The following is a 23,937-nucleotide window of genomic DNA, read 5'->3' on the forward strand; positions in this document are numbered from 1 at the left end:
ATATCAGTGTACGTTCGAATTGGCCTGCACGTTATTGACGACAGACCGTAATTAGGATACGAAATCCCAAAAACGTCACAAAACGACCACTATGTTGTTTAAAAATAAGTTTTTGGCAAAAATTTCATTTTTGGTACAAGATTTTATCGCTGACTGTACTTTTCTTACGACAGACAACCTAATACTCATCGAGACAATTCTAAAAACCCCTAACACAATTAGGTTGCGTTGTTTCATCACAGAGTTCCTATGGCCACCTCCTGTGTCCATCATCAAAATCAGCTCGATGGTACCATAATATTGCATTGTCACCCGACTTACATGTGTATGCAAAATATGGAAACCGTATAAACAAACGACATATTGCTTGGAATGTTACCTCCTACTTTCAGTATACAGCGCGTCATGTTCACTTAATTTAAAATACAAAGTCGAATCTTACCACTCGCGTGCAACGAGCGCAATTGAATTGCGCTCAACTTTTTCACAAAATTCACTTATATCTTACTATATTGCGTCGCTTTGTGAAATCAACGTGTGTTTCGAATTTTATTTGTACTACACTTGTCCGTGAAAGTTTAAAAATATCAAATAGGTCTAGGCTCGCCCGGGAAGGGTGGGGCCGCGCGCATGCGTACGAAGGTTCCCTGTTGTGGGGGGAAAAAATTCCGGTATTTCTGGGATTTAATATGCAATCAATTATAAAAAAAAATTTAAGCCTTCATCTACAAATTGATAAAAGTAAAATTTATAAAATAAAATTTTACTTTTTCTTGACTTTTTTTTACAAAAATATCGACTATTATTATCTATACATAAACAGAAAAATATGTTTTTAACATATTTAAAATCCTTACAAAAAACTACTATGAACTACTATGGTTTTCGATATTTTTTTGTAATAGTAGAAAATGGTAGAAATTTTCGACGACTAGCAACACTCACCGCTCAAAGCAGTCGGCGGTTGGCCGCGGCGCGCGTGCCTGTGCGTCATGCCTCCCTTATGACGGACGAATCACTCGCGATGGATCGCTTCACAGTGAGTGCTTGAATCGGACATATAACTTTAGTGAGGATAATGATATATAATGTTCGATTTATGGTTTTATAGTGATCATCGGTGAGTAGTGATTTTTAAATTAGTTATAGTTAAGTGCGCGGTAAGTACGATTAATTTTTAATCAAAAAAAGTAAAATTCTATAGGTATGTAAAAAAAAAACTTTTATAATTATACTTTGTTAAAATCTATAATTTAAAAAAATATTAAAAAACTAAAAAGGCAAGCGAGTTTCCGTCAAGCTAAGCTGAGAGTACTAGGACCGCAGAAAGCGTAGCAATTAACCTACGCTCTTTGCCGTAGCGGGTCTACGCGTTGCAATTAGTGCTACGCGAGCAGCAGGGTTACATAATTATGGCCGTTTAGACGGCGAAGGAAAAATGGGACGCTTAGATTTAATTTTAATTTTTAGTTTAGTTTCAATTTACTTTACTTTATTTTACTTTTGAAGTTGGCAACGAATTATGTTTTTTTTGGTCTTTTTCAATTTAAGTGTTGTGTAGGTTTCAGGGTTATTAATTTTGAAAATTGAATTGGAAAACAGTTAATGTTAAAAAAAATTGAAATATATGTTATTAAATTATTAATTAAACAGGATATTTTCGTATTTTAATAATTATGAATAATTAAACATATGCGAAAAAATTAAAATATTACCACAAGCAGAAATTATTTATTTAAGCGTATGGCGTAACATTGTAGGCAATTATAACTGAAATAACTTATTATAAGTCGACATCCAGACCAGGCAGAATCCTGAATATGTGAATATAAAGACTGAGGGCCCGATTCGGATTTTGAAATAGACATCTGTTAGATATCTTTTAGACATCGCCAAGATACGATAACGATATGTTTAAGATCTAACCTGTCAAATTTGACATTTCCGCGATTCTGGTGATACTCTTGAACGATTTCCACAATATATGACTTAGAAATCCAATTCACATCTAATAGATATTTAATTCTATCTAACGTAAAAGTGACATTGGTTGCCCGAATTGCGCTGCAAAAGAGAACTAGTTGAAATCTAAACTATAACGTATCTAGAATGGATCTAGTACGTGTCGTCTCTCGTGAATATCTTGAAGTTCGAATACGGCAGTGACAATGAGGTAGGAAATTCTCTCACATTTTATGTCAAATTATATGTATGTCAACGTATTTAAAAAACATTGATAAAAAGTCAAGCACGCTAAATAATCGGAAGAAAAAAAAAAACATCCTTAAAACAAAAACTTGAAAAAACAAACCTCAACAAAACCTCATTATTCAACAAAACAATCCCGGACTAATCTCCGTAGCGATTAGTGCTACGAGCGTAGCGCCCTCTACGGCGTAGCGCGGTAATCGCTACGAGCCTTAATTACATACGATTTTATGGCGCTTCTAAATGTCACTAACGATTACGTTAGCCGCTGTTAGTTTTAGTTGGATGACGTTACACTTGGGGACAAAGAAATATATCTGTTAGAAAATAAAATTTCCATTATTTCTTTATTTTAAAACTTTATTGCACAAAAAGAAGTAAAAAGTACATTATACGGACTTAATTCCTTAAGGCATACTCTACTAGTCAACCACTGGGCCAAACAGATATTTGCTAATGAGAAAAAAATGCTCCAAATACTTAGTCTAATACTATCACACATTTACATTTTTTTCAGTTGCATATGTAATGGAGAATATACAAGTATTTTTTAACCGTTCATGATACATTTATAGACATCTATTTTTACATATTCATTCTTGCCATTGTTTAAGAACTTATATTAAACACTTAATACATTTTCTATGAAACTAGCAACGTAGCAAAAACTTATTGTAAGTCTAACCTTAAATAAAATAAAATAAAATAATTAATAATAAACATTCGTGTTGTTTCTCAATTTATTGACTTCTCTTTGAAAAAATGAAGCAGAAAAGCGGACCCTAACAAAAATCGGGATAGTACAAGAAATATTTGTTATTCATATTTATAATTCCTTAACACATGATGAACTTAATAATAAAGATTGAAAACTATGACAATATACAGGGTGATTCAGGAGACATGAACAGGATCAAGCCTACACATACAGTAAGTTATAAATAACTGTTTCGTACCAGTATTTGTGAGATTAACTTTAATTTATTATATACTGTTTAAAAAAAAGTTTTAATTTATTTACGACATTTATGATCACCCTCTTTGTTTTATCCATAATAAGTGCCAAATTGAATGTCATCGGAGTCTGGTTACTTTAAAAAAATCGTATCTCACTCAAGTGTGACATTTTATTTTCTTTATAGTCAAAGTGCTGTCATAACGGTTAAAAAGGTTTTATCTTTGTTTATTAATCATCATAATCATAATCATAAATTTATTTCATAAAATATGGTATGTACAATTTTGGTGTCGTTGTTATTTGGTGTAGAACAGCATATTCTGCCATCACTGGCGTAGAAATATATCAATAAATAGGTGATGCAATACATTAACTACAAATACTTTATTACCATAACATTAACAAGCAATAACAAAATGTACATTATTCAATAAGACGTATCAACAATAAAATGGAAAATTACTACGCAAAATTCCAAATTAATGAATGTCAGACTTCATTACAATCTAAAAATTCATGTACTTTATAAAAACATTTCTCCAGGAGCCAATCGGTTAATTTTCTTTTAAATTTTGACAAAGGCATTTCCTTAAACCGAGTCGGCAACTTATTATATATAACTATACATATGTAAAACACATTTCTCTTACAACAATCTAAGCGAAATAATGGGGAGAAAAGTTTGTATTTGTATCTGGTGGGCCGTTGTGAGATCTCTGTCTGCAATCTAAACAGTAGTGGATTATGTCTTACAAACAAACAAATCTCTTTTATATACATACATGCTAGTGGTAATATCTTTAGCGAGTAAAATAGTGGTTTGCAGCTTTCCCGGTAGGGTACCCCGTAAATTGCTCTAATGCATTTTATCTGTGCCTTAAAAATATCATAAATGTCAACTGAATTGCCCCATATAATCAGTCCATAGCTGAGAATGGATTGAATGTATCCATAATAGGCAGTAATAGCTGCTTTTTGGGAAATAACTTGTCTCAATCGTCTTAGGGCAAATACGAAACGATCTATCTTATCGCATACATAACTAATGTGAGATTTCCAATTTAAATAAATATCCATTCTTATACCTAAAAATGTGATTGTATCGGCTTCCTCGATTTTATTATTTTCAAAGATAACATTTAGTGGAGTTGAATTAGTTTTGTACGTTCTAAATTGTAAAATTTTAGTCTTGATTACGTTTATCTTAAGACAATTATTTGACAACCATTGATGTATATCCGTTAATGACATTTCAATTTTATTTCTTAAAGATACCATGTCCTCGGCCTCAATGATTATTGTCGTATCATCAGCAAACAATATGTACTTATCATTGGAAACATTGGGTAAATCGTTGATATACAATAGGAAAAGGAGCGGGCCAAGAATGCTTCACTGTGGGACGCCGTTTTTATTTAGTCTGTAAGAAGATGTGTAGGTCTTTTTTATCGGATGATTTTGGTTTCGTTAAATGTTGTAGGGTGTCCATGATTGTAGATAATTAAATTTGTCCTTGCCTAAAAGTATAACAACAGAAAAAAAACGTTATTGTTTTACTTAAATATTGTGGTGAACGATTCTTTTACATTTACTGATTGTGTAGGCTTAGTCCTGCTCACGTCTCATGAACCACCCGGTATAATTATTCCTTAACACATGAACTAGTTTATTGTCTTTGATAAAAAACATAATGTATAATTACTTAATAACTAACAATGACAACTAAATACAGTATAATTACAAGTTAATTACGAACACGCTAATTCATAGTGCAATAATTTGAGCAATAAAACACATTCAGAACTAGAACGGTAACGCCTTGAACGCTTAACAATGCCGTTAGCATCAGCAGCTAAACGTTCACGAGCGCTAAATATCTCCTAGATTACCGTGTGTACTAAAATATATTGCTTTTAGAATGACTATTGTTTAGTTTATTGCACTACGAATTATCTTGTACGTAAGTGCAATAAATTATTTGGTTGAGGTACAGTAAAAACGTTTTAAGGGCACTTGCGCGTTCCAGGGTTAGCCAACTAACTCGGACTCAACAGTTTATATAAATACAGTACAACCCTGTGTAAGGGCCATTTTATAAAAAAGTTGTCCCTTAGACTTTTTTTTTTATTTGTGAATTTATATGTTATTTCTACTCAGAATTACGAGCTCTTTCTTTCCTAATAGGAGAAAAAAAGTGTCCCAAGGTTTTTTCCCATTCCGTTACAATTTTTTCAGACTTTGTATGGCGGTTTCGGAATGGAAAGATCGAAAAATGTATGGAAATCTTGGGACACTTTTTTTCTCCTATTAGGATCAAAAGAGCTCATGATTCTGAGTAGAAATAACATAAAAAATCCCAATTAAAAAAAAGCCTAAATTCATTAAAGTTGTAGAAGGAATTATAAAATGTAAGTAGAATATATGTTATGTTTTTCCTGATTTTGGTTTTACGGTAATTAATTTCTGAAATATAAACATGCTTTGACATAAAGACTTATGTATAATTAGATTTGTACTAGACAACGTTATCATACTATTTAGGCTTACTTTATGTACCTATATCCTTAGTTACTTGACATTTCTCGTACCTATTTTAAACAAATTCCGCTTTGAACATTATCCTTTGAAAAGCTTAATTATTCTCCATATTCTATTAAATTAATTATTTCATAATCAATTACCAGCCAGCGAGTAATCCAATAACCAACGTGTCTCGTCTAACAATAAGTTACGGTGAGATGGAAATACGCTTTAAAATTCGAAACTTAGTTTAATTTTTAAAATTATATATATAAATAAGAACACAATATTTATTGATTCTAAGCGAGATGTACATAATTAACTTGAAATATCCACACTTTGAATCTTTTTGAATAGCGAGAATATGGAAATCTTAAAATAAATAAAATTAACTTTAAAATTAAAATCTGCAGACTTTAAGTAAATGTTTATGTTTATCTCGTTTAGAATCAAATTATTATATTGTGTTAGGTACACAAAAAAACGTAAAAAAAAATTAAATGTATAAAAAATTAAAAAAAAAAACTATCATAGCTCTTAATATTCTGCCCAGGAAAGGAACCTACAAAAAACATCAATAAAAAAGTGATCCGAGAAACCCAACAAATCTGTGCCACACTAGATTCCCACAAAACCTAAGCGTGCCAATAAATCACATCCCATACTGTTCGTCGTTTTCATAACGATCTCGCGACGTAATAAAAGATGAAGGGGCGCTAATACGGCCGCTCGTAAATTGTCGTGGAGTGTACGACTGCCGTATTCGTACTTCAAGATATTCACAAGAGACGACACGTATTAGATCCATTCTAGATACGTTATAGTTTAGATTTCAACTAGTTCTCTTTTGCAGCGCAATTTGGGCAACCAATGTCACTTTTACGATAGATCGTGTTAGATATCTATTAGATGTGAATTAGATCTCTAAGTAATATCTTGTGGAAATCGTTCAAGAGTATCTCCAGAATCGCGCAAATGTCAAATTTGAAAGGTTAGATGTTATAGTACGGCCCTTCTGAGGTGAACTTTTCGCTTCAAACCTTAATCTTTCAAACAAAGGCCATTGTCTCTATTATCGCAAAACCGCTAGCTCCAGACTTAGCACGTGCCAGTACAACATTCATATTGAAAAACAACCGATATCGTCATAGTATTAAGGTTCAAATTTAATGTCACTGATATTCTAGATATTACGTTTTGATAGTGTAGGACGATAGACCGCCCCGAAGCGATACGGCACTCATATTATTTTGATACTTAGTGTGGTGTTAAAAATGAAACGTGGTTATTTATTATATTGTTTTATTTAAATTATTAGCTTGCGGTGGTAAATGTAATAATTTACAAAGATGCAGCTGCAAGCATTGTTATTTTTTCCTATCTTTAAATTAGCCTTTTAAATTAGCACCTCTGATATGATGCCGACGCATAGTGACAATAAAAACACTGATAAGGATTTGCGACCTGACCACTATTGTTTTGCATACTTAAATACAATAGGTTTATGAGAAGAGCGGTGTGCAAGATCCGTGTGCATGAGAAGTGGGGCACATTATTTTATCATTTAGCGACCCTAAATCAGGCTTTAGTCGGTTTCTAATATCGTAACCGTGTGCTTCGTGTTATTTATATAAGTACTCTGCCCGATATTGTTAAAAACTTGACGACCTGCTTACGTGACCCTGGATTATGATTGCATACTGTTTGGATTTTTGTGCGACTGAGAGAGTTGAATAACGACTAATTTAGCTGTCTTTTTCTTGCTATCCCAACTTTATTTGCAACAAAAATCATTTTCACTTGTAATATATTATTTTTGATTATTGAAGGTTTATAATTATAAGAAAGAAATTGATTATATCTGATTTTTTATGACACGATTTTATCTAGTAGTACGTATAACTGTTTATATACCTACACGGAAAAATGTTGATTATACCTATGTTAAACTTATTAATGTTAAATTTACATTGTTACCTTAGATTTTGTTATATAACAAATATACAACGCTTTATCATAAATAACCGTGTTTCATTTTTAACACCACACTAAGTATCAAAATAATATGAGTGCCGTATCGCTTCGGGGCGGTCTATCGTCCTACACTACCAAAACGTAATATCTAGAATATCAGTGACATTAAATTTGAACCTTAATACTATGACGATACCGGTTGTTTTTCAATATGAATGTTGTACTGGCACGTGCTAAGTCTGGAGCTAGCGGTTTTGCGATAATAGAGACAATGGCCTTTGTTTGAAAGATTAAGGTTTGAAGCGAAAAGTTCACCTCAGAAGGGCCGTACTATAAACATATCGTTATCGTATCTTGGCGATGTCTAAAAGATATCTAATAGATGTCTATTACAAAATCCGAATCGGGCCCCGAGTGTGGCTATAGGCGGCTCATCGCATATGGGCCGATTTTTAGGGTTCCGTAGCCAAATGGCAAAAAACGGAACCCTTATAGATTCGTCATGTCTGTCTGTCTGTCCGTCTGTCCGTCTGTCCGTCTGTCCGTCTGTCTGTCCGTCCGTATGTCACAGCCACTTTTCTCCGAAACTATAAGAACTATACTGTTGAAACTTGGTAAGTAGATGTATTCTGTGAACCGCATTAAGATTTTCATACAAAAATAGAAAAAAAAACAATAAATTTTTGGGGTTCCCCATACTTCGAACTGAAACTCAAAAATTTTTTTTTCATCAAACCCATACGTGTGGGGTATCTATGGATAGGTCTTCAAAAATGATATTGAGGTTTCTAATATCATTTTTTTCTAAACTGAATAGTTTGCGCGAGAGACACTTCCAAAGTGGTAAAATGTGTGTCCCCCCCCCTGTAACTTCTAAAATAAGAGAATGATAAAACTAAAAAAAATATATGATGTACATTACCATGTAAACTTCCACCGAAAATTGGTTTGAACGAGATCTAGTAAGTAGTTTTTTTTTATACGTCTTAAATCGCCTAAATACGGAACCCTTCATGGGCGAGTCCGACTCGCACTTGGCCGCTTTTTATATAGTTTTTTTTCGTCAGAATTCGATAACATTGGTGGATATAGAGTTCCCTATTGTGTACAATTTGATCGCAATTTGACTTTATGTCCTATACAAAATATAACATAAATATGAATTAGGAAAGCGTATGGTATTTTCGTAACTTCATGGAAAATTAGATATTTTTTTTGTTCCGAATTGGGATTTCATATTTATTTCGCTTAAAATGAGGACCTCTTCAAACTCACCAAATTCTATCCGGTGGCGAATGCACTAGTCCCAAAACGCACTATTAGTCAATACACTCTAATTTCGAAAGCCCCTCTTCTCATAAGAAACTAGGCCCAAAATACCATATTTCCAAAAAGGCTCATTCTCGATTTACACGAGAACCATTGAGAACTAGTCCCAAAATACACCTTTCCCAAAATACCCCAAATTGTGTTCACCTGTGCGTGGCGTAATACTTTATTCTCATAATGCGTAGGTCTCAAAACACTCTAGTTCCAAAATACCCTATTTTTTTGGAATGTCTCTTTGTGACTGCTTTCAGCCGTAATCATTACCCGTTTGATGCCTAAAATTTTTTTTTCAAAAATAGGATTTATTTAATTATTATTTTGAGCTATACAGGGTGTAATCGTTAAGTGTTGCTCGGCGATAGTTCCGTAAATATAGCAGATATCAGAAAATTTCAAATTGATATCGAAAGTGCATATAGTGAAAGTGAAGGGCAATATACACACGAGTGTTTTAATGCCTGTGTTGATAAAGCAGTGTATGGAACTATCATAATTAGGTGGGCGAGAAACTACCCTCATTTATGGCATTAAATAATTAAATAATGCCATAAATGAGGGTAGTTTCTCGCCCACCTAATTATGATAGTTCCATACACTGCTTTATCAACACAGGCATTAAAACACTCGTGTGTATATTGCCCTTCACTTTCACTATATGCACTTTCGATATCAATTTGAAATTTTCTGATATCTGCAATATTTACGGAACTATCGCCGAGCAACACTTAACGATTACACCCTGTATAGCTCAAAATAATAATTAAATACGTAAATCCTATTTTTGAAAAAAATATTTTAGGCATCAAACGGGTAATGATTACGGCTGAAAGCAGTCACAAAGAGACATTCCAAAAAAATAGGGTATTTTGGAACTAGAGTGTTTTGAGACCTACGCATTATGAGAATAAAGTATTACGCCACGCACAGGTGAACACAATTTGGGGTATTTTGGGAAAGGTGTATTTTGGGACTAGTTCTCAATGGTTCTCGTGTAAATCGAGAATGAGCCTTTTTGGAAATATGGTATTTTGGGCCTAGTTTCTTATGAGAAGAGGGGCTTTCGAAATTAGAGTGTATTGACTAATAGTGCGTTTTGGGACTAGTGCATTCGCCACCGGATAGACCAAATTTTGTCAACTTCTGACGAAATAAAATCTACAATAAAGTAAAAAGTGGCCTATTCGGGAATTAAGTTTTTAGTTGCATTGGGATAATTCGAAAATGCAAATTTAAAAAAAAACTAGAAGCACTTTTTTCTGTAGTAACAGTACATAGTCAATATTCTTTGACGCGTTACAGTAACGAAGTGTTGCTAAAGTATGATTTTTACAAACATCAAACATTAAATAGGCGGCCGCGCGAGTGCTTGACACTGTCCCAATACATGTCATCTTAAAACTTAAACTTTGTATAACTGACAGCAGGGTGTCATCTATTGGGCACTTGCATGTTGAGCACTAGGACGTTTACCTTACAGAAAAGTTATTGAGATAATTGCAAAATAGTTATTATCGATACAAGTGCGAAAAAGAGGAAATTCGAAACGAGTGGCGATAAATTAAAACACGACCGAAGGGAGTGTTTTAAATCGACACGAGTTGCGAATTACCTATTCGCACGTGTATCGAACAACGTTTTACAGTACATATGGGGCTACTTTTCCGCACTAGTGCGTAAAATAGCACTTTTCGTGCGTATGTCGAAACTTTAAAGTGCCATATGTACTGTAAAACGTTGTTCGATACACGTGCGAATAGGTAATTCGCAACTCGTGTCGATTTAAAACACTCCCTTCGGTCGTGTTTTAATTTATCGCCACTCGTTTCGAATTTCCTCTTTTTCGCACTTGTATCGAAAATAACTATTACAGTACATATGGCAGTTTCGACATACGCATGAAAAGTGCTATTTTACGCACTAGTGCGGATATGTACTGTAAAAAAAATTACGTAATTAAGAAGGTGTGATTAGTCTTCATTTGTGTTACGAAAATTAACCATATAAAGTGTATTGTATTGTATTTATTGTACTTAATTCATACACATATAAAACTATAGCATGCAAAAAGACTTTCATGCATATAAGTCAAATAGAAATGGCTTAATTGTCGTAACACAATAATGGCTTAATTGTCGATTGTCGTAAATTTAGACTAATTACAGGTCCTTAACTATGTACAATTCATGAAAATAATCGTTGGTAACCAAATGAAACGCCGGGCTGAAAATCTTTAATACAAAAAGTTTGAATTTGTGAGTAGGCAGCCCATGAGTTCTAAATATAATTTAATAAAACCAAATAGGTATTATTTATTCATTTGTACGTAAATGTATGTAATCGTTGAATGAATAAACAAAAAAGGTTTATAAATAATATTATTATATCTTTGTCTGAATATGCGAGTTGATTACTTATTCCATGAACATATTTTTAAGCGCTATTATCCGACCACGATTATATTTCATTAGAAGTACATAATATATTCTATACACGATGAAATTTAATCGGTGATCAGGAGTTGAAAAATATTAATTACCAACCTATAAATAAAATTAAATACGCGAGATCTCATGCAATTTACTTCACCATTTAATTAATTAGAGTGAATTATTTATATTGTTAAAATTAATAAATACTGGATACATGGACAGCCTATTTTTATTTATATCATTAAGTTTCTTTTGTGGCTGTTACTTTGGAAAGAGGTTTTTAAACTCTTTAGTTTAGACTAAACCATTGGTGGGTGACAATACATTTATATTAAACTAGCTTTTGCCCGCGACTTCGTCTGCGTGGAATTAGTGGCAGCAGCTAAAGTAAGTATAGCGCCTGTATAATGCTAATAGCAATCATTCGATTTGCGCATTGCTTACTTCAATTATTAGGAAATTCATTAACTCTTTCAATTCTACCCCCCTATGCACTCTCTTCAGCGATGATTTCCGACATAAAAACTATCCTATGTCCTTCCCCGGGACTCAAACTATCTCCATACCAAATTTTAACTAAATCGGTTCAGTGGTTTAAGCGTGAATAGGTAACAGACAGACAAACAGACACAATTTCGCATTTATAATATTAGTATGGATTTAATTTCAACTTAAAAATTAGGTATGATAAAAAGAATACTGAGAATTATGTTAGTGCTACCTAATGTGATCGCCATCGATGACTGACAAGTACTAGCAAAATGTACGCGCGACTGACATCATTTAGATATCATTTTGATGTCACAATGTAAGTTTGAATGGCTCCTTCAATAATATTGGAGGTACTTCGAAAATATCACGAACGATATTTTCAATTATTGGGTCGTATGTAGACTTGATCCAATATCTGCCCGATGGAGCCCTGAAGGTTTTACGACTCCTTTTATTGCCGTACCTTATGTTTTTATCTCTTATTGTTATTAAAAGTTTGCGAGATCTAGTGGACTGAATCATTTCGGTAGCTTGCAGCTTATAAGATTTGACGAATTATTGACTGAGTTTTCTTGTAACTGTATAAAATGGGAAATGTACTGTAATATAGGTTCGATGATTAGACATTTCAGTATAATTATATTCACAAGTAGATAACTTGCGGTAGCAATTAACGCTTAATAAATGTCACGACTGTCATAATTTTGACGTGCAACACGCTACACCCTGTATCGATCACAGTTTGTGGTAGGGTTAGCAATCCGGATCCGAAATGTATGAAATTATCCGGATCCGGATCCGCGTATATTCCCATATATTTCGGATCCGTCGTGCAAACCCTAGTTTGAGGGCCCTCACGAAATGATAATCGTTTATAGTAAACGCCGATCGAAACTTCAATGTCTGATGAAATAATCACGTATATTTTCCTATTTAGATTGAAACGGAGTGTACATTGTAATGCACACTGGGCTTTACAAGGTTGAAATACTAACAGCGACACTCAACATCTGTACCTTATATCTTTCTACGTCTATAAATCATTACTTAGTCGTAAGTCGTAATGCGTATTCTGATTTGAATAACAGGTTATGAATTTGACCCGGATTTGTTATTTATTAATATGACCAGTCAGCGTCGAAAGTGACGTTTCTGGTTGAAGAAATATCACTTTTGAAACTGACAGATAACAAATCGAGATCAAATTCATAACCTGTTATTACTTTCAGAATACGCCTCTGTGTGGAAGACTATACTTCTGTTTACGCAGTAATGGGCCTACTATCTAAATGATTTACTGCAAATGAGATCGAGTACCGTCATTAGAATCATTAGATGCCTAAACTTGCGGGCTCAGCACGGTTCCATTTTTATCCACTATCACTAAGCCCGTCACTTTCGCACTTACATACTTGTTAGAACGTGACAGGCATGGTGATAAATGATAAAAATGCGACCGTGCTACTAGGGCTGGTTATCGCGTGTGCGCAATGTGTACTTTTATCGTGGTACCGGTATTCTAGTACCGGTATTTTGGTACCGGTACCTTTGTGGGCAGTTTAATGGTACATTTATTTTGTCATCAGTATTTTATTAGGTGCTTTCTTGTAGTTTAGAGGAAGGCGGTGATTTTTGAAGTGAAAACTTCTTTAGCGGCGCTGGGCACTTTTTGAGGTGGGGAAAAAATGATAAACTCGAGATAGCGTAAGGCGATCACGTGACCGTAAGCCCTTTAAGGTGGCCACTCATAATTTAAATGGCATTTAAATCAATAAAGAATAACTCAATGTTATTTGACATTTATGTTGCGGACTCCTTTTCAAGACTCTTTACCTATGTTCAAATAATTTGACGTTGTCATGGCAGTATGTAAATAAACATGTCAATGAAAAAGTGTGATCTTATTTGAGAATGATAATAATATATAATAAATAAACAGAGTACCTCCGCTAAACGTATGTATCGTGTTACCGGGCGTCGGTAACATAGTGAGGTGAGTTTTCACTTCTATCGGCACTCTCGGAGTGCAACCGTTATTGCTTGTTTTATTAGCTTTCTTGTAGTATAGTGAAAGGTGATTCTGATTTGGAATCTAAATAGATTGTTTATATTATTCGTTTGAGCTTACTAAGTTTATATAACTAGATACTTTATATCCTTCAGTCGCAATAATCTACTCAATGAAGAAATTAGTATAGAATGTTTGGAAATTAAAAATGGTTAAATGTTTAAAAAGTTTTAGGGCACAACCAGCTGCAGAAGACCATACACACTGTATGAACGAATTCCATCCATAAAGTTGTGCAAAGCATACTAAAATGTACATATAGGTACACTCAACTCAAGTCAACATAAATTTTAATACACTTCGTTCTGTAATAATGTAGATTTTATTAAAAATGGCAGCTGACTTTCTACGGTGCCATTTTCAACCGAAGTAATTTATTTCGTTTGAGAAGCTGTGTATGATCGAGAAAACTTTCAATTGAAATAGAATATGAAATTCCCTCCCTCCCTGTTCAAGAAAAGTTTAGGTATCTTGTGGCCGTGTACCAATATGGGTGCAACGACCATAAAATACCTAGACGGCTAAACGATAGGTCATTAAGAGCTGACAGGCGTGCACAATATCTCGAACCACAAAGTTGTAATTATTATGGGGAAAGAACACTACACTATACTCCTATACTCCTCGGCTTTATAATAACATAAGATTTCTGTCTGTAAATGAAAATATTACAAAAGCAGCGTTTAAGAGAAAGTTAAAACTAGAAATGTTGGAAACATATTTACCTAAAAAGTAATAAGTCCAAATAAACATGTACGTATTATAAAATCATTGCAATATAAATAAATAAATGCATGCTTTCTTTTCTAATAACAATAGTATATAAGTCATGATTGTAAACATTTAAGTACCTTAATATTAAGTAAGAGTTGAGTGCGGCGCGCCAACAAACTGGTTACTCCAGTTTGGCGCATTTATTGCATATAAATGTAACGTTGTAAATGTTTATATGAATAAAATATGAAAAAAAAAAAAAATTACAACATAACAAAATATTAAATACCTATCATTTGAAAAGCGGTTTGGTTCGATCGTCCCTTATTCCCTTATTTCTAAGATTAATTTCTACGATCTCAAAATATAATAGTGTCAAAATGCCTGAAACCCGGAATGCCTATTTTTTTCTCAAAATACCTCGGTCCCAAAGAGTCTAAACTTCAAATCTACGTAATATCATAATACTTTACATCATGCTTATATCTCAAACTAACTAATTAATAAGTGACACCTCGTACTGACATGGCACATGACATTTGAGTTGACGCAGTCGCTAGCGTCATAGAGATATATAGTCAAGGGTAAAAGAGCTGCTAGCCACTGCTTATGATAGCTACATTGGGCGTATCCAAAATACTCTTAAAGTCAATCCTCGCGCTTTTTGGCAGCACGTAGGCAGTCTCAAGACAAATGGTGGTTTTGTTTCCCGAGTCAAGTGTAAAGATGAAGAATTTGTTGGTAAGGAGGTGGCGAACGCGTTTGCTAAATATTTCTCAGACGTTTTTCTACCTGACATTCCGATCCTCGATCCGAACTTATTAGAAAATGCCGATCGGAAACCTAACGCCTACTGCATTGATATCAAATCAATAACGTTGCAGGAAGTTGAAGCTGGGATAAAACGCCTAAAGGCCAATAGCTCCGTTGGACCTGATAACTTACCGGCGTATATTGTAAAGGGTTGCGTGGAGTTCCTAAAGATTCCGATACAATATATTTTTAACCTGGCGCTCTCTTCTGGGTCATACCCTCGAATCTGGAAGGTGTCTAGAGTGAGGCCGATCCCGAAGGCGAGTGACACTTCCGTCGTTGAGAATTACAGACCCATAGCCGTCCTTCCCACCCTTGGCAAGCTGTTTGAGTCCATCATTCACCGGATTCTATCCTCACAGGTTCGGCCCTTTTTGTGTGACGCGCAGCATGGCTTTCGGCCTAGTCGTTCGGTAAACACGAATCTGTTGATACTAACTGACAACCTTGCTCAGCATCTTGACGTGAGTACTCAAGTAGATGTCATCTATTTCGATTTCTCGAAGGCTTTCGATCGCGTGGATAACGATGTGCTGCTTAGGAAACTTGATGAAATTGGTTTCTCTCCCAAGTTACTAATCTTTTTTGCCAACTATCTGCGCGATCGGCAGCAATTCGTCCGACATGGTTGTTTTGTCTCGACTCCTTACCACACCCGGTCTGGCGTCAGTCAAGGCTCCATCTTGGGGCCCTTGCTTTTCGGCATTATGATTAACGATCTCAAATCGGTTCTTCGGGCGGCTCAATGTCTCTTGTATGCTGATGATCTGAAGCTGGTATACAGGATAGAGCAAAGAACTGACTGTGAGACGTTACAAGAGGACATCGACTTGGTGTTTCGGTGGAGTATTCAGAACAAACTTCATTTTAACCCAGTCAAATGTTGTGTGTGTACTTTTGGTCGCTCTCGTTCCCCTATATATGAGAATTATATACTGGGATTAGAGCCGATAAATCGTGTCTTTTCTGTCAAGGACCTTGGCGTAGTGTTCGATGCGCGGCTAACTTTCCACGAACATATTTTTTCTCTTGCCAAGAGTTCCTTTCAAAGGCTGGGCTTTGTTATCCGAAACCTTCGCGATTTTCATGACCCGGGGGCCATAAAAATGGTTTACAATGGCTTAGTAAGGAGTAAGCTGGAAACTTCGTCGATTATATGGAACCCCTACGAATCGACGTACGCTTTACTACTTGAGAAGGTTCAGAAAGCGTTTTTAAGGTTCCTTTATAAAAAAATATTCGGATTCTATCCTTATCTGTACCCGACAAAGTATCTTCTCGGATCCCTCGGGTACAATTCCTTGGAGGTCAGGCGGAATTACCAACTCCTAGTCACGGCATGCCGAGCCTTGCGTGGTGAGTCGGACTGTCCCGAAGTTGTCTCTGGTCTCGTGCGTCTGTTTGTTCCGGATGTCCCGAGAATGGCCCTCAGACCGCGACAACGCGACCTACTGGCCGTGCCGCCGGCGCGCACCGTATCGCGCAGAAACTCGTCGCTTCCCCGTGCCCTTTCACTGCTCAATGCGCTCCTGGCACTGACACCTGAGTGCGACCTATTTGCGTGGAGATGGACGCAAGTGTATACTGAATGCTTGAGATTCTGTGAGGCGATGGATGCTAGGTGCTCAACTGTTCCAATGTAATTTGTCTACACTAGTGTAATGTGCTATTATTGTTGGTATAATTGTTGTTGTTATAAGTATTATTGCTGTTAGTCTAAGTTTCGTGACGCATTGGTTTAGCTGTAAAGTCATGTAAACATGTTTATCTATAAAATAAATAAATAAATAGTAAGACAAGAGTGCTCACTCCATACATCAGTTCAAACTATTAATTTCAGTGTCTACATCTAGCATCGAGTAGCGGTAGTATCAGTACTGCTACTTGACAATAGATGTAGCACCGACCGGAAAGTCTTATCTCAACAGCATAAGACTTTCCGGTCGGTGCTACATCTATTGTCAAGTAGCAGTACTGATAGTTCCGCTACTCGATGCTAGATGCTAATAGTCTTTTTGGTACTAAAACTGATGTATGGAGTGAGCACTCTATGTATTTTTTCCTCTATGCTAGCGTTTAAGGCCGCGTATAACTCATGGTGAGAGTATATAGGTCACAATTACGTTGGTCCACACCTTCCATCACCTCCGCTAGGTAAGCAATTACGGCGGTCAACGAATTACCTGACACGCCCTTTGTTCCTTGAGTCCCGGCCCTTAACGTGCGGTGATTGCGATTGTCTTTGACATGGCGTGTTGACATGTGAGGGCTGAGAGACGGGCGTGTTTGTGAGGGAATTTGTGGGCTTTATTTTATGTAGTTATATGTACACATTCGATATTAGTAAGTACATATGTGTAGATCATAATTTTGTATTAATCTTGTACAAACTGAGTACTTTTGAAATCCCTACTCCTTGTACTCTCACTCTATTACATGAAATATATTGCGCGAGTGACTTAATGTACGTAATTTAAACCGTTTTTACTCTTTACCGACTCAGCATCGAAAAAACTCTTAAGAATCTAATAAACCACCACCAAAAGAACAAATTGCCTGATTCTATTAATTATCTTAAGAATCTCTCAAAAAGCCGCTCCCGTTGTTGGCATGAACATTTATGTAACATACAGGGTGGTCCAAACCTCCTGTATGTTACATAAACACCTGTGTGTGTATTTGTTTATAAATAACTGCTATTAGTTACTGTTGCTTAAATTTGTATTATAAAGAAAATAGATCGAGTAGAAGTTTGGTATATAAAACGTTTCCTCGCTTTATTCGTATTACAATTTCTCCTTCTTGTGTTTCTTTTGAGACTGCGAATGACAGCGCGCGCTTCGCGAGCAAAAGAAAGTGACGAACAAGGTGGGCCTTTGATCTCGTCAAAATTGCAGACTGTTTGGATAAGGGTAACCTACGGCTGGTCGATGGGGGTAGATCTACAGGGTGCTTCCGGTAACAGGAGCAATAAATTAAACTAAAGGCTGTACTCCTTAAACTGACCAACATTTGTTTCAGAACTTTTAAAAAATATGAATCCTTTAGACTTCCTCTTTTTCATACAAAATAAATATTGCCTTCAATGTACGAGTGCGCTGCCATATATCAGTGTGTTTGACGTTGCTTGAACAAAATTTGCAATACATTGCGTCTTAGAAAAAAGTGTAATAAAAATCAAAACATGAGTTATTTTCAAAAGGTACTGAACAAATGTTGGTCAGTTTGAGGAGTACAGCCTACAGTTTAATTTATTGCTCCTGTTACAGGTAACACCCTGTATATGTCAATCAGTAGTCTTTACGGCTGAAACGATGTTCAAGTTTGGTCCAAAAGTTTCCCTAGAAAAGCAAACCTTTAAAAATCTAACACACGCTGTTTACAAGCCCCTAGAAGGCATTTTTCGTGTCGCGCGTTACCGAAACTGTTATATCACAGTAAGTAGCCGTTTCGGACACTTTGGATCCAGTCCAAGTGTCATTCCATCCAGCCAGTTTGATTTGATCTCCCGCACCTTTTCCGCTACCTACGTAACCGAACGGTCTGATAAAGTTAAGTCGATGCGTGGGTCTAGTTATGGTGGTGGAGGGGGCACTTAAGACTAAGTGGGAGTGGGATGGCGTGACATATTGTATGTTTCCGTAATCGTAAATATAGAGCTAACTGTTGACAAGCTGGGAATATGTTATTTGTCCTATATACTGGTACAGATAGAAATCGACAAAGCATTTGTTATGAGAACAAAAAGAACCTTTACCTTTAATACCTTTTGAATAGTTTTATCCTAACAAATTGTACAAGTAGGACTTAGATATTAATACAATTTAATAGTTGTTTTTTGCATACAATTTACATATTTATCGCCAAACCACCCACTGATGCAAATATTAGAAATGTTACTTATACGTCTCGTTATTATACGTCTTGAAGTTGTGGACCATAGTTGTAGTACTGGACTATAATTAGTTGAATTTACGGTATTATCTCACTGGCTTTAATATAAATATTTCATAAAGGTATTGAATAATACGACATATATAGGTACAGGACCCGGATATATTCGCTGACGCCCTAAAACTTCTTTAGCCATTAAAGAAAAGGCAATAAAAATACAACATTTACATAGCTTAAACTTACTGTTATCTTCTTTCCTTATTCATACCCACATTTACCAAGATTCTCAACTATTCCTTATGCATTTTTCAGCAACAAAACCCACCACCATCCCGCAAAATTTAATCTAGACGACGCCAAACACCGTCTTACGTACAAAGGGGATATTTAAATTCGAATCCATTCCGCTTATAACCAGATCTTGCCGGATGAATAGCAAACCGTATCTACATGGAAATACAAAGTCTATTATTTCTTACACAAAGGACCGCTTTGATACAATAGAAAAAAAGTTGTTTACGTTTAAGAGCGGATTGCGAATGATGGGAGCTTAGAGAGCTGCAATCGTGGGATGAGGCTACAACGGGTGTATTCAGTTTGTGATTTGACAGCAACATTTCATAGATTGTAAGTACTGTGGGCTATGAATACGAGTATTTTGCTTTATGCAAGGTTCACATCGAATAGGCCGCAGCGGCTGTTTGAGTATTTGATGACTCATTACACACAAAAAAAAATACACGAAATCGCTGTTTCCTCAGGTTTCTATAAAAGGCAGATTTTCAATTAGTAAGACTGGCGGCCTAGCCAAGGTGCGCTTCGTCATCGAGTCGCTTTGTGTCTCTCTATCCTATTCCATATTAGTGTGACAGTGACAGTTGCGTTTCGTTCGCTACGGAGCGTTAGCAATTGGCATGTTGTCTACGGGGCCTGTTTCGGGTTTTACGTCTTTTTATGAATGATTTTTAGGGTTCCGTAGCCAAATGGCAAAAAACGGAACCCTTATAGATTCGTCATGTCTGTCTGTCTGTCTGTCTGTCTGTCTGTCCGTCTGTCCGTCTGTCCGTCTGTCTGTCCGTCCGTATGTCACAGCCACTTTTCTCCGAAACTATAAGAACTATACTGTTGAAACTTGGTAAGTAGATGTAATCTGTGAACCGCATTAAGATTTTCTCACAAAAATAGAAAAAAAACAATAAATTTTTGGGGTTCCCCATACTTCGAACTGAAACTCAATTTTTTTTTTCATCAAACCCATACGTGTGGGGTATCTATGGATATGTCTTCAAAAATGATATTGAGGTTTCTAATATCATTTTTTTCTAAACTGAATAGTTTGCGCGAGAGACACTTCCAAAGTTGTAAAATTCAATGTTGACGTGTAAAAGTGCCCTTGTGGCCTATTTGCTGAATAAATGTTGAAGTTGAAGTTGAAGTGTGTCCCCCCCCCCCTGTAACTTTTAACTTTAACTTGAGGACTGTAACTGCCATTCTACAAGATTTAAAAAAATTTGGGTTATTTTATAAGTATAATTATGGGAGTTCTCTCAAAAAAGTATGCCCCTGTTCTCATTACACTATTTAACTCTATACCTACTCGCCGAAATAAGTTACAAACGCAATGCTTTGAGTTTAAAATCAATTTGGTATATAAATAAATCTCTCAGTTAACTGCTCACAACACAAACGTTAATCTCTAGAGATATCAAGATATCACTTTATACATATACGTATACTTCACTAGTGTGCTACAATAATCAAATGGCAAATCTAATTATCCTTTGAGGTATGAAAGCTGGCCTTTAATTAAGGCAATCTGTCATTAACAATCACACGAGTTGGTCAGATGCGCATATCGCTCGAGTTGTGGCAATTAGGGAAAGTCGCGAGGGATAAGTTATATCCTGTGATAATCAATGAGTTATATTTTTTTATGATATAGGAGGGACATAAGCAGACGAATCGCCTGATAGTAAACAATTACCGTCACCCATGGACACCTGCAACACCAAAGGAGTTGCAAGAATGTAAATTTTGTATTTACAGTGAAACCTGGTTAATTGACACCTGGATAAATGCAAAACCTCAATAATTGCAACCAAAGGTCCGGTCCCGGTCCCTTGAGAGCAAAATGCCTCTATAATTGAAATTTTGGAACCTCTATAATTGCAATTTAGATTTAATTGCTCTTCGGAATTTTGCCTCTGTAATTGACCACATTGCAACTAAGACCTCTATAATTGACACTGTGCTAAAAAAAAACATTATTTTAGCTCTTCTCATTACCTCTATTATTAAAACAAGTCTTACTTATTACCTCTGTCATTGAAAGAATGTAGACTTGTAGAGAGCAGAAACAATATTTTAATAGCAATGATAATTTTATTTTTAATCTTCATCCGGAAGTTAATTTATTTATTGGCTATCTATCACAGAGTGTAATAGGTGAAATAGTTTTGATTAAATCAATAACATAGTATGCTTTTTACTTTACATTCCAATTAAACTTTCTTCTACAATTCAAGGGATTTTTTTTAAAGCTCAAATGACTATAAGAAAATAAAGTAGTGATTAATGTAGTGTAAAAGTGCAAGTTACATAATATATAGACCAGAAACCCAGAATGTAAGCTTGTAAATCTTCTTTCAATTGTTATTTGCACCTCCATAAAAGCAATTTGTCAGAACGCAACCTCTATTAATGAGAACCTCTATAATTGACACAACGATTTTTTGAACCTCGTTAATTGGCACGACCTGCTTAATTGAAAAACCTAGTTAATTGACAAAAAATTGCCGGTCCCTTGAGATTGCAATTATCCAGGTTTCACTGTACTTGTGAAAGAACCCTTGAGGCCTACTTACAGAAAAAATAGATTTTTAATAAATCCAGGATACCTACTATACTGTATGCCGGTTGGCAGAATGTATGCGTCTTGCCACCGACATTTCTGATACAATCGGTGACTTGAGGCGCATTCAGAGTACGTACCTACTGCGTCGCGCTCACACTTGCTCATGTAAATAATATATCTGTGGAAGTTCTTGAGTGCAAAACACAATTCGCGATAAAGAAGTATCCCATGGGTTTAAAAAGTAATATAACCACACATTGTAACAGCTCACGAACTGCAAGTCATTTTAATAAAGCCATGTGCAAGCCATTCTAGAATCGTTGTAAGACAACGAGTGTGGTCTTGATGCATGGAGAGTTCGTTGGCACCACAATCAGTTTGAAATGACGATGTCTTTGCGACGTGCAAACTGGCCTGCAATCGCCATCGCTTCGCTACGTTTGTCTATCCAATATAAGTGACATCTCTGACTGCAAGTTGGTGTAAAGAATACCTGGGTCAAGTTAGATTGGTCTTATTGTGGACTGCTTGGGATTAGCAGCTGTTTCTCGCGATGTGCTGAATCGGGATCGTTTCGTATGCTCGTTTCTTATCTTCTAGTTTAAATTGCTCTTCTGTGGCAACCAGATAGGGATTACTGAGCGTTTATCAGAGGAAATTGTGAGGTGGTAAGGTTGTGATATTTTACACATGTGAGATTTAAGTGCTGAGTTTACTCAATTTTTATTTATTAATTTAAACTGCCATCCCTTTTTTGTGTGTTCGATAATTATCGATTAGGCTAATTTCCACTGACAGCCTGAAACCATTCCACTATTTTGCTTCCGGCCTACGTCTATTCCAAAGGATCTTACCGAATAATAAAGTTAATTAAAACTTAATCTAACACGCAAAGGTGAAACACATTCATCTCAGATAAAGGCCCTTAGAGGTTTCTAAGTCTAACCATTCATCCGAGCAGAAATACAAACAAGCTTGATTACGATTTCGCCCCGAGCGAAATCAGGACGTTTGTTAAGCTGTGCGCACAGTCCAACGCTGTTCTAGTTCTCTGATTGATTCCTTTGATTAACAGCAAGGCATCGATGAATAACAAACGCCGAGAAGCGACTGCAGGGCTGGAGCCGCGGGAATATTGCGTTGATATAGTACTTGGAGTATATCGTTCAAAGAGCTGAACATGCTCTATTTATAGAAGGGGTATTGGTGTCTTCATATTGCGTGTTATTTGAGTTTTGCTCCCGTATATTTAATCTGCGCGCCGTTATCTGAGCACGTTTGCTTTATAAATATTTCAATTTTGTGTCATGTAAGCCGTATACTCTGGTTTATTACACGATATTTACAATGGATTTTTGAAGTGAAAACTTCTTTAGCGGCGCTGGGCACTTTTTGAGGTGGGGAAAAAATGATAAACTCGAGACAGCGTAAGGCGATCACGTGACCGTAAGGGGCGTAAGGCGATCATGTGACCGTAAGCCCCGTAAGGTGGCCACTCATAATTTAAATGGCATTTAAATCAATAAAGAAAAACTCAATGTTATTTGACATTTATGTTGCGGACTCCTTTTCAAGACTCTTTAGCTATGTTCAAATAATTTGACGTTGTCATGGCAGTATGTGAATAAACATGTCAATGAAAAAGTGTAATCTTATTTGAGAATGATAATAATATATAATAAAT

At 35.7% G+C, this 23,937-nt stretch overlaps 2 protein-coding genes across 13 annotated transcripts in view; both read left to right on the forward strand.

The window, feature by feature from the left end:
- LOC134649048 (rab5 GDP/GTP exchange factor) overlaps positions 1 to 23,937 on the forward strand; it is a 420,463-nt gene that overhangs the window by 202,576 nt on the left and 193,950 nt on the right. The window lies entirely within an intron of this gene.
- LOC134649042 (disintegrin and metalloproteinase domain-containing protein 11) overlaps positions 1 to 23,937 on the forward strand; it is a 631,585-nt gene that overhangs the window by 119,242 nt on the left and 488,406 nt on the right. The window contains exon 1 of one of the 12 annotated variants that reach the window (XM_063503752.1): positions 867 to 1,120. The exons of the other annotated variants lie outside the window; for them this stretch is intronic. The gene's annotated coding sequence lies outside the window, so the exon portion shown is untranslated. Of the gene's footprint in view, positions 1 to 866; positions 1,121 to 23,937 lie in introns of those variants that run through there. 12 annotated transcript variants of the gene reach the window in all.

This window comes from Cydia amplana, chromosome 6 (genome assembly GCF_948474715.1).
Source record: "Cydia amplana chromosome 6, ilCydAmpl1.1, whole genome shotgun sequence".
In the NCBI taxonomy this organism is placed as follows: Eukaryota; Metazoa; Arthropoda; class Insecta; order Lepidoptera; family Tortricidae; genus Cydia; species Cydia amplana.